Here is a 12,052-nt window from a genome sequence, read left to right on the forward strand (position 1 = left end):
AAATATAAATGGCAGCCCGGATCGCTCAAGGCCTCCCCTTGACCTCCGCCCGCACCGGCCTCGTGACCCCCGTGGGGCACAAAGGGGTACGGTGCAGGGCGGTGACGGGTCAGCGTGCATGGCGATGACATCATCATCAGTTGCGCACCGACCAGGGGTGCTAACCGCGGGGCGCACGCTGCCAGGACTGCGCCCCTCAAGACTCCAGGGCAGTTTTCCCGGAGACACTGCTCATCTGTTAGCTCCAGCACCCCACGCCCACCGGAGGGGCAAACGGGGATATAAAAAGGGGTAATTCGACCCTACAAGATGCATCTGTATGAAACTTTTTTCTTAAACGGGGATGTATTTTCATCCTTTACATTTGAGCATTGGCCCGTATGGCGGCAAAGAGCAAAATCTGTCTGGGGGTTGGGACGGGGGGAGTATCGTATGTCTGTAACACAGCCTCCTGATTTTCATCCCAATCAAATTGGTTAAGAATAAAATGCGATGGTTCTGTAAGGGTCTTGTGGTCCTCCATGTCTGATTTTCTTTCCTGCTCCATCTAGTTCATGTTTACCGTTTAGGAATTAATGCAACCATCCATCGCAAACAGTAAATCAATGGAACAATCCAAGGCAGTGTAAGCAACTGCATTTAATGCACCTGGGATGGCAGCTGTTCTTGTCCTGCTGATCATCTGTTTGCATGAAAATGAGGGGAAGAAAAAAACATAATGCATTGATTCATCTAAAATTCATACAACATAATCGAAATAGTTATCATTTCATACAATGGTGCTTTGTGTAGAATCTCGGTTTTACGCATTTCTCCTTTCGTGTGATGAGGTTCATTTGAAAACCGCTGTTTATGTGAATGAATAATTGTTTATCTGTCACTGACAGATTATCTGGTCATTATCACAACACAGCAGGCTGGAGCCATTAGAAGGAGCAATGGGCGGTGGCCTGGCCCCAGCCCGCAAGACCATCAGCAGGCCGGGGCCATTGGAGGGAGCAGCGTGCAGCGGCATACCACTGCAGGGAGCAGCGCGTGCTGCTGCAGGAGGGCGACGGCTGGCTGCAGTGCGGGCAGCTACAGCAGGAGTGGCAAAATCGGGGCGAAGGAGTGGCAAAAGTTCGTAGAGGGGTTTGATCGCGGCCCAGGAGAGGCGAGTGTTTGGGGCCCAGAGGAGGCAGCAGCAGGGGGAGCTGGTCTCCAATTGTCTTGGGTAATCCTTGCCACTGGACCAAGACATAAGAACATAAGAACATAAGAATTAGGAACAGGAGTAGGCCATCTAGCCCCTCAAGCCTGCTTTGCCATTCAAAAAGATCATGGCTGATCTGGCCGTGGACTCAGCTCCACTTACCCACCCGCTCCCCATACCCCTTAATTCCCTTATTGGTTAAAAATGTATCTATCTGTGATTTGAATACATTCAATGAGCTAGCCTCAACTGCTTCCTTGGACAGAGAATTCCACAGATTCACAACCCTCTGGGAGAAGAAATTCCTTCTCAACTCAGTTTTAAATTGGCTCCCCCGTATTTTGAGGCTGTGCCCCCTAGTTCTAGTCTCCCCAACCAGTGGAAACAACCTCTCTGCCTCTATCTTGTCTATCCCTTTCATTATTTTAAATGTTTCTATAAAATCACCCCTCATCCTTCTGAACTCCAACGAGTAAAGACCCAGTCTACTCAATCTATCATCATAAGGTAACCCCCTCATCTCCGGAATCAGCTGAGTGAATCGTCTCTGTACCCCCTCCAAAGCTAGTATATCCCTCCTTAAGTAAGGTGACCAAAACTGCACGCAGTACTCCAGGTACGGCCTCACCAATACCCTATACAGTTGCAGCTGGACCTCCCTGCTTTTGTACTCCATCCCTCTCGCAATGAAGGCCAACATTCCATTCGCCTTCCTGATTACCTGCTGCACCTGCAAACTAACTTTTTGGGATTCATGCCCATTCAAATAATATTCCCTTTCACTGTTTTTTTCCCCCAAGGTGGATGACCTCACATTTTCCGACATTGTATTCCATCTGCCAAACCTTAGCCCATTCGCTTAACCTATCTAAATCTCTTTGTAGCCTCTCTGTGTCCTCTACACAATCCACTTTCCCACTAATCTTTGTGTCATCTGCAAATTTTGTTGCACTACACTCTGTCCCCTCCTCCAGGTCATCTATGTATATTGTAAACAGTTGTGGTCCCAGCACCGATCCCTGTGGCACACCATTAACCACCGATTTCCAACCCGAAAAGGACCCATTTATCCCAACTCTCTGCTTTCTGTTAGCCAGCCAATTCTCTCTCCATGCTAATACATTTCCGCTGACTCCGCGTATCTTTATCTTCTGCAGTAACCTTTTGTGTAGCACCTTGTCGAATGCCTTTTGGAAATCTAAATACACCACATCCATCGGTACACCTCTATCCACCATGCTCATTATATCCTCAAAGAATTCCAGTAAATTAGTTAAACATGATTTCCCCTTCATGAATCCATGTTGCGTCTGCTTGATTGCACTATTCCTATCTAGATGTCCCGCTATTTCTTCCTTAATGATAGCTTCAAGCATTTTCCCCACTACAGATGTTAAACTAACCGGCCTATAGTTACCTGCCTTTTGTCTGCCCCTTTTTTAAACAGAGGCGTTACATTAGCTGCTTTCCAATCCACTGGTACCTCCCCAGAGTCCAGAGAATTTTGGTAGATTATAACGAATGCATCTGCTATAACTTCCGCCATCTCTTTTAATACCCTGGGATGCATTTCATCAGGACCAGGGGACTTGTCTACCTTGAGTCCCATTAGCCTGTCCAGCACTACCCCCCTAGTGATAGTGATAGTCTCAAGGTCCTCCCTTCCCACATTCCTGTGACCAGCAATTTTTGGCATGGTTTTTGTGTCTTCCACTGTGAAGACCGAGGCAAAATAATTGTTTATTTTGCTTATTGCCAGACCTAGCTCTGTCAAGCCCGTGTGGTGGCTGGTGTGCAACGGTCACCCTACATTAAAAAAATCCACGCACAGGCATCTTCCACCCTTCAACATGTAGCTCAGGATCTGGAATATTAGGTCCTTCATTCTAATACCTGTGAACTCATCCCTTTTTGGTGTGGAAGCAAATCATCCTCGTTTTGAGGGACTGCCTATGATGATGATTCCGTCAAAGTCAACAGTATTTTTTAATGATTCATTCTTGGAATGTGGGTGTCACTGGCAAGGCCGGCATTTATTGCCTGTCCCCAATTGCCCTCAAGAAGGTGGAGGTGAGCTGCCTTCTTGAACTGCCACAGTCCCCATGTGGTGAAGGAGTAACGGTTTGGAACTAGTAAGAGGCTAGTTTGGCCATTTCAGGGGGCAGTTTAGATTCAACTACATTGGCTGTGGGTCTGGAGTCACATGCTCTCGCATGGGGAAAAACTAACCCTGAAATAAATAGAAACAAACTTTTCAAAAATATAAGTGTTTTATTTAACTTTCTTAAAATTTGTAATTATTTATCATAATGGAGAAATTTGACACTCCACAAAATTAAAATTAGTCTTTCAGGGCCATAATATTTGTTTAGCAGTCAATAGGCCTTTGAAACCCCAGTTACACCTAATCCAACAAGGTCTAACTTTTAATGGGGTATTTAACAGCGATATCACCGCAGAAAAACCCAAGTTTTAATCAGTTTCCCTGATTACGCTGATTGCCAGGTGGAGGGATGGTGGAGGGCTAGGAGGATGGGGGCTGGGGGGGGGGGGGAGGGTGGGCTGGGGGCGGGGGGGGGAGGGTGGGCTGGGGGGGGAGGGGGGCTGGGGGCGGGGGGAGGGGGGCTGGGAGCGGGGGAACACATCGCAGCCCGTGTCGGAGCAGAGAATGACTAATCGCAACTTCAGGATTTCCCCGTTTAGATGCGCATGGGCTGCATCATAGAAACATAAAAACATAGAAAATAGGTGCAGGAGTAGGCCATTTGGCCCTTCGAGCCTGCACCACCATTCAATAAGATCATAGCTGATCGTTCCCTCAGTACCCCTTTCCTGCTTTCTCTACATACCCCTTGATCCCTTTAGCCATAAGGGCTATATCTAACTCCCTCTTGAATATATCCAATGAACTGGCATCAACAACTCTCTGCGCCAGGGAATTCCACAGGTTAACAACTCTCTGAGTGAAGAAGTTTCTCCTCATCTCAGTCTTAAATGGCCTACCCCTTATCCTAAGACTGTGTCCCCTGGTTCTGGACTTTCCCATCATCGGGAACATTCTACCCGCATCTAACCTGTCCCGTCCCGTCAGAATCTTGTATGTTTCTATGAGATCCCCTCTCATCCTTCTAAACTCCAATGTATAAAGGCCCAGTTGATCCAGTCTCTCCTCCTGAAATTGCGGTCAGATTCAGGGGGGTAATAACAGCAAATGCTGTTTGTTCGTCGTTATTACCCACCGTAAATTCCAGCCCATAATCATCTGTAACAAAATGATGAATTGACTCCGATGAATTGAATCTGATGCATGAGGAAGTAGGAACTTTGAAAAATTATTTTCTCGTTACTTGTCTTCCTGGGAAATACATATTTTAGTTTCTAAACTATTTTTTTAATATTAGTTCATGGGATGTGGGCGTCGCTGACAAGGCCAGCATTTATTGCCCATCGCGAATTGCCCCTTGAGAAGGTGGTGGTGAGCCGCTGCCTTGAACCGCTGCAGTCCATGTGGTGAAGGTACTCCCACAGTGCTGTTACGGAGGGAGTTCCAGGATCCAGTGACGATGAAGGAACGGCCGATATATTTCCAAGTCAGGATGGTGTGTGACTTGATGAGGAACTTGCAGGTGATGCTGTTCCCATGCACCTGCTGCACTTGACCCTCTAGGAGGTTACGAGTTTGGGATGTGCTGCCAAAGAAAACTTGGCGAGTTACTGCAGTGTCTTATAGATGGTATACAATGCAGCCACAGTGTGCTGGTGGTGAAGGGAGTGACTGTTGAAGGTGGTGGATGAGGAGCCAATCAAGCGGGCTGCTTTGTCCTGGATGGTGTCGAGCTTCTTGAGCGTTGTTGGAGCTGCACTCATCCAGGCAAGTGGAGCATATTCGATTACACTCTTGACTTGTGCCTTGTAGATGTTGGAAAGGCTTTGGGGAGCCAGGAGGTGAGACACTCACCACAGTATATTCAGCCCCTGACCTGCACTTGTTGCCAGTGGCTGGTCCAGTTAAGTTTCAATGGCGACCCCCGTGATGTTGATGGTGGGGGATTTGGTGATGGTAATGCCATTGAATGTCAAGGGATGGTGGTTTGACTCTCATTTGTTGGAGATAGTCAAGTATTTGGACTTTCAAAAGGCCTTTGACAAGGACCACACAAGAGATTAGTGTGCAAAATCGAAGTACATGGTATTGGAGGTAATGTACTGATGTGGATAGTGAACTGGTTGGCAGACAGGAAGCAGAGAGTCGGGATAAACGGGTCCTTTTCAGAATGGCAGGCAGTGACTAATGAAATGCCGCAGGGCTCAGTGCTGGGACCCCAGCTATTTACAATATACATCAATGATTTAGATGAAGGAATTGAGTGTAATATCTCCAAGTTTGCAGATGACACTAAACTGGGTGGTGGTGTGAGCTGTGAGGAGGACGCTAAAAGGCTGCAGAGTGACTTGGACAGGTTAGGTGAGTGGGCAAATGCATGGCAGATGCAGTATAATGTGGATAAATGTGAGGCTATCCTCTTTGGGGGCAAAAACACGAAGGCAGAATATTATCTGAATGGCGGCAGATTAGGAAAAGGGGAGGTGCAATGGGACCTGGATGTCATGGTTCATCAGTCATGAAAGTTGGCAGGCAGGTACAGCAGGCGGTGAAGAAGACAAATGGTATATTGGCCTTCATAGCTAGGGGATTTGAGTGTAGGAGCAGGGAGGTCTTACTGCAGTTGTACAGGGTCTTGGTGAGGCCTCACTTGGAATATTGTGTTCAGTTTTGGTCTCCTAATTTGAGGAAGGACGTTCTTGCTACTGAGGGAGTGCAGCGAAGTTTCACCAGACTGATTCCCAGGATGGCGGGACTAACATATGAGGAGAGATTGGATCAACTGGGCCTTTATACACTGGAGTTTAGAAAGATGAGAGGGGATCTCATAGAAACTTACAAGATTCTGACGGGATTGGACAGGTTAGACGCGGGAAGAATGTTTCCAATGTTGGGGAAGTCCAGAACCAGGGACACAGTCTAAGGATAAGGGGTAGGCCATTTAGGACTGAGATGAGGAGAAACTTCTTCACTCAGAGAGTTGTTAACCTGTGGAATTCTCTACCGCAGAGAGTTGTTGATGCCAGTTCATTAGATATATTCAAGAGGGAGTTAGATATGGCCATTACGGCTAAAGGGATCAAGGGGTATGGAGAGAAAGCAGGAAAGGGGTACTGAGGGAATGATCAGCCATAATCTTATTGAATGGTGGTGCAGGCTCGAAGGGCCAAATGGCCTAATCCTGCATCTATTTTCTATGTTTCTTTGTTTCTATTACCTAGTACTTGTGTGGTAGCTAAGTTACTTTGAATATTCCATCCCAATTATTTACCTTGCGTTTTTTTCTTCCACCTTAACACCAGGACGAGTACAATTACAGAAGTGTTCACAGTAACAAAGGCTATTATGACGATTTCGACCGTGTTTAAACCATCTGAGGAAATAAATTTCAATGAACAGCATACTTTAAAACTTCACACAAAACGGCTGAGAAAGGTTGCATAAAAAAGATAGAGGAGAAAAGGGGAGGTGGAGTAGCTGTACTTATGCGGGATTATTTAACGGCAGTAGAAAAAAGTGACACAGCTATCAGCAAGTCAACAATAGAATCCATATGGATAGAGAATGAAGATACCAAAGGATCAACCACACTAATAATGCTGTCTACAGACCACCTAGTAGTGAAAGGCAGGTGGAGGAAGAAGTATGCAGACAAATTAGGGAAATTAGTAAAAAAACAGAATAATAATCATAGGGGATTTCAACTACGCAGATATTAATTGAACTGAAGAGGTAGGTGAAGGGGATAAGGGAATGGAGTTCCTACACTGTGTACAGGACTCCTTTTTAACTCAATATAGAAAAAGCCCAACAGGGAGGATTGGCTATTGGATATAGTAATGCATATAAGAGAAATAAAAGTAGAGGAACATCTACGTAATAATGACCATAATATAATATGCTATAAGATGATCATTGAGAAGGACATAAGTATGACGAATACCAAGGTAATAGATTGGAGAAAAACTGATTTTGAGGGGCTAAGAACAGAACTTGGGAAAATAAAATGGGCAACTATATTGGCAAAAAATGATGTACAACAGCAATGGGAAACATTTAAAACGGTGTTCAACAAAATGCAGGAACAATATATTCCGCTAAAAGGAAAGATCAAGCTAAATACTAATGAGACTCCATGGATGAGTAAAGCCATGTGAACAATTGAGGGTAAGGAAAGAGACATACATTAAGTGCATAGACAGCAGGGGATGCATGACAAGGAAGAATGCAAAAAGATTAGAAGTCAAAAAACAAATAGGAAGGCAGGGAGAAACTGTGAAATTAAATTATAAAACAACAACTTTTATTTATATAGTGTCTTTAACATAGTAAAAGCTCCCAAGGTGCTTCACAGCAGACAAAACAGATAAATTTGACACCAAGCCACATAATTACAGCAGATGACCAAAAGCTTGGTCAAAGAACTGACTTAAAGACGGAAAGAGAGGTAGAGAGGCGGAGAGGTTTAGGGAGGGAGTTCCAGAGCTTGGGGCCCAGGCAGCTGAAGGCACGGCCACCGATGGTGGAGTGATTATAATCAGGGATGGTCAGGAGGGCAGAATTTGAAGAGTGCAGACATCTCGGGGGGTTGTGAGACTGAAAGAGATTACATAGATAGGGAGGGGCGAGGGCCATGGAAGAATTTGTAAACAAGGATGAGAATTTTGAAATCGAGGTGTTGCTTAACCGGGAGCCAATGATCACGTCAGCAAGCACAGAGGTGATGGGTGATTAGGACTTAGTGCGAGTTAGGACACGGGCTGCCAAGTTTTGGATGATGTCAAGTTTATGTAGGATAGAATGTGGGAGGCCCGCTAGGAGTGCTTTGGAGTAGTGAAGTCTAGAGGTAAAAAAGGCAAGGATGAGGGTTTCAGCAAGAGATGAGCTGAGGCAGGGGTGGAGACAGGCGATGTTACGGTGGTGGAAAAAGTGGTTTTAGTTATGCCGCAGATATGTGGTCAGAAGCTAATTTCAGGGTCTAATATGATGGCAAGGCTGCGAACAGTCTGGTTTAGCCTCAATAGAGGCTAGGGAGAGGGATGGAGTCAGTGGTTAGGGAACGTGGTTTGTGGCAGGGACCAAAGACAATGGCTTCGGTCTTCCCAGTATTTAATTGGAGAATATTTCTGCTCATCCGGTACTGGATGTCGGACAAGCATTATTATTATCAAGGAACATAAAACAAAATAGTAAAATATTTCACATCAATAAACAAAAGAAGGTTGGGATGGGAATAGGTCCATTAAGGGATAGACAGGAGAATACCACGGGTAATAATAGAAAGATGGCATAAATATTAAATAATTATTTTGCTTCAGTAATTACCAGGTAGATAGAAAAGGTGAACATGACATTGGATGATGAGATTAGTAATGAGATAAGTACATTTAAATTAAAAGAGGGAATATATTAAATAAACTAATCACTCAAAGAGGATAAAACTCCTAGTCCGGATGGATTGCATCCACTCATTTTAAAAGAATCGATGGAAGAGATAGCAGAGGCATTACTACACATATTTAATGATTCATTAGAAAAAGGTGTATTGTCAGTGGACTGGCGGATAGCAGACATGATGGGCTCAATTTTCCCCAATTATCTGCGCCGTTTCTTTGGCGTGCACCATTTTTTATGGAGTAAATTCAAATCTCCAAGTTTCCCCAAAGTTTCTGCACTAGTGTAATTAACTTAGGTAGGATTTTTTTAGACTACAATTTGTTTACCTCATTGGGGGCATAACCTGCCAATTCTGGCCATTTAAGCAAGTTTAGCCAGCTCCAATTTTTCTTAGGACGACTCTGGAAAAACATTCTGGGCGGTTAACAAAATCGACGCAGGCAAGACAATCAGCACAGCAGATGCAGTTCCACAGCCCAGACAGTACCAGCAGAGAGGGAGGGAGAGGGGGAGAGGAGAGAGAGCGGGTGTGGGGGAGGGGGGGGGGGAGAGGAGAGACGAGAGGGGGTGGAGGAAAGAAGGGGAGGGAAGAGGTGAGAGAAGGGGGGGGGAGGCCTTTCGGCTAGGGTTAGGAGAGGCACGGGGCACTGGGAGGGAGGGGGGATACACTTTTGTCATAAACTCTTTCATAATTTAATGCTGGTAATCTGCTGCAACGTGCAAGGTATTATGTATGAATAAAGAGTCTGACTAGATACTGTGAGCTCAAAGTAAAGTGTGGCCTTAGTCTTTTATTGCCGGTCTCCAGAGTGCCTCTCCAGCCTGTGAGGCCTTTTAAGTACAGCTGCTCCCAAGGGATTGTGGGATCCCTTGGGACTCCAGGGGATGAGCCCTCTGGTGGCTACACAAGGGATATACAGGTTTACATATAAAACAACATTCCCCCCCAAAGTCAACAGTGTAACTATTTACAAGGTAAGTTGATCTGGGGCCTTTCTTGCCCTGGTTGATCGTCTCGGTGCAAATGCTGGTATTGGTGAATCTTTTGTTGGGCCCTCGCTGGGCTGCTGTGCAGCTGGCCTTGCTGGGCTGCCTGGTGTAGTGATTCCTGCTGGGCTGCTGCGGGTGATGGGTTCTGCTTCGTGGCCAACCGCGGTGCCGGTTACCACTGGTGTGTATGTTGGGGGGTCAAAGAAGGCAAGGTCCAAAGTGGGTTGCTCAGGATAGTCCGTAAATCTGAGTTTGATTTGGTCCAAGTGTTTCCGGTGAATGAGTCCATTTAAAAGTTTGACCTGAAACACCCTACTCCCCTCTTTGGCCACAACAGTGCCGGGAAACCATTTGGAACTTTGTCCGTAGTTCAACACTAATACACGATCATTGATTTCAATTTTGCATGACACATTTGCGCTATCATGACATGTACATTGTTGAATCCGCCTGCTCTCTACCTGTTCACGTAGATCAGGGTGGACTAAAGAGAGCCTTGTCTTAAGTGCCCTTTTTATGAGCAGTTCAGCGGGTGGAATCCCAGTGAGTGAGTGGGGTCTCGTGCGGTAACTAAGCAGGACTCGGGATAGGCGAGTCTGCAATGTGCCTTCAGTTATCCTCTTCAAGCTCTGCTTGATGGCTTGCATTGCTCTCTCTGCCTGACCATTGGATGCTGGTTTGAACGGGGCAGATGTGACATGTTTGATCCCATTACGGGTCATGAACTATTTGAACTCGGCACTGGTAAAACATGGCCCGTTGTCGCTCACCAGGACATCAGGCAGGCCGTGCGTGGCAAACATGGCCCGCAGGCTTTCAGTGGTGGCAACGGATGTGCTTGCCGACATTATCTCACATTCAATCCATTTGGAGTACGCATCTATAACCACGAGGAACATTTTACCCAAAAACGGACCTGCATAGTCGACATGGACCCTGGACCAAGGTTTGGAGAGCCAAGACCATAAACTTAGTGATGCCTCCATGGGTACATTGCTTAACTGTGAGCACGTGTTACATTTGTGCACGCAGGACTCTAAGTCCGCATCGATACCGGGCCACCACACATGGGATCTGGCTATCGCTTTCATCATTATAATGCCTGGGTGAGTAATGTGGAGATCACTGATGAAAGTGTCCCTGCCCTTCTTGGGGACCACTGCCCGATTTCCCCACAGAAGACAGTCTGCCTGTATAGACACTTCATCTTTGCGCCGCTGGTACGGTTTTACCTCTTCCTGCATTTCCACTGGGACACTGGACCAGCTCCCGTGAAGCACACAATTTTTTACTAGGGACAGTAAGGGGTCCTGGTTTGTCCAGCTTCTAATCTGTCGGGCTGTGACGGGTGATTGCTCACTCTCGAATGCTTCCATTACCATGACTAAATCTGCGGGCTGCGCCATTTCCACCCCCGTGATGGGCAATGGCAGCCTGCTGAGAGCATCGGCGCAGTTTTCTGTGCCTGGCCTGTGGCGGATGGCATAGTTGTATGCGGACAACATGAGCGCCCATCTAATAGGAGGTGGGTGAGGTGGATTGACCCATCCACCTCCACGGAGGTGTGTGGTGGGCCTGACCCATCCACCTCCATGGCACGAACCTGGTATTGCAGTACTTCCAGGAACGGTGCAGTGGCTCTCGGCCTTTTGGCTAAGAGCATTGGCGCAGAGTGATCCTTGATGTGTGCAAGGTGACCTCTGGCGTTTGTGATCTGACAAAGAATTGGAAAGATTGGCAACGAAAAATTTAAAAAAATAAATAATAAAAAAAATAAAAATAAAAAAAAAATAAAAAAAAACATGAGCGCCCATCTCTGGATGCGGGCCGATGCATTCATATTTATCCCCTTACTTCAGGAAAAGAGGGATATCAGTGGCTTGTGGTCAGTTTCCAATTCAAATTTTAGCCCAAACAGGTATTGATGCATTTTCTTTAACCCATAGACACACGCTAACGCTTCTTTTTCAATCATGCTGTAGGCTCTCTTAGCCTTGGACAGACTTCTGGATGCATAAGCAACTGGTTGCAATTTCCCAGATTCATTAGCTTGCTGCAATACACACCCAACACCGTATGATGACGTATCACATGCTAGTACCAAACATTTACATGGACCATACAACACAAGCAATTTGTTTCAGCATAACAATTTTCTAGCTTTTACAAAGGCAGTTTCTTGGCTTTTACCCCATACCCATTCGTCTTCTTTATGTAGCAAGACATGCAGTGGTTCTAACAGGGTGCTGAGACCCGGTAAGAAGTTGCCAAAGTAGTTCAGGAATCCTAGAAATGACCGCAGCTCCATCATGTTCTGTGGCCTCAGTGCGTTCTCGATTGCCTCCGTCTTCGAATCGGTGGGCCTGATG

General features: G+C 46.1%; 1 pseudogene; it reads left to right on the forward strand.

Moving 5' to 3' along the window:
• LOC139254475 (guanylate-binding protein 1-like) overlaps window positions 1–6,664 on the forward strand; it is a 46,879-nt pseudogene extending 40,215 nt beyond the window's left edge.
• The last annotated feature ends 5,388 nt before the right edge of the window (window positions 6,665–12,052 follow it).

This window comes from Pristiophorus japonicus, unplaced genomic scaffold (assembly GCF_044704955.1).
Source record: "Pristiophorus japonicus isolate sPriJap1 unplaced genomic scaffold, sPriJap1.hap1 HAP1_SCAFFOLD_548, whole genome shotgun sequence".
Classification (NCBI taxonomy): Eukaryota; Metazoa; Chordata; class Chondrichthyes; family Pristiophoridae; genus Pristiophorus; species Pristiophorus japonicus.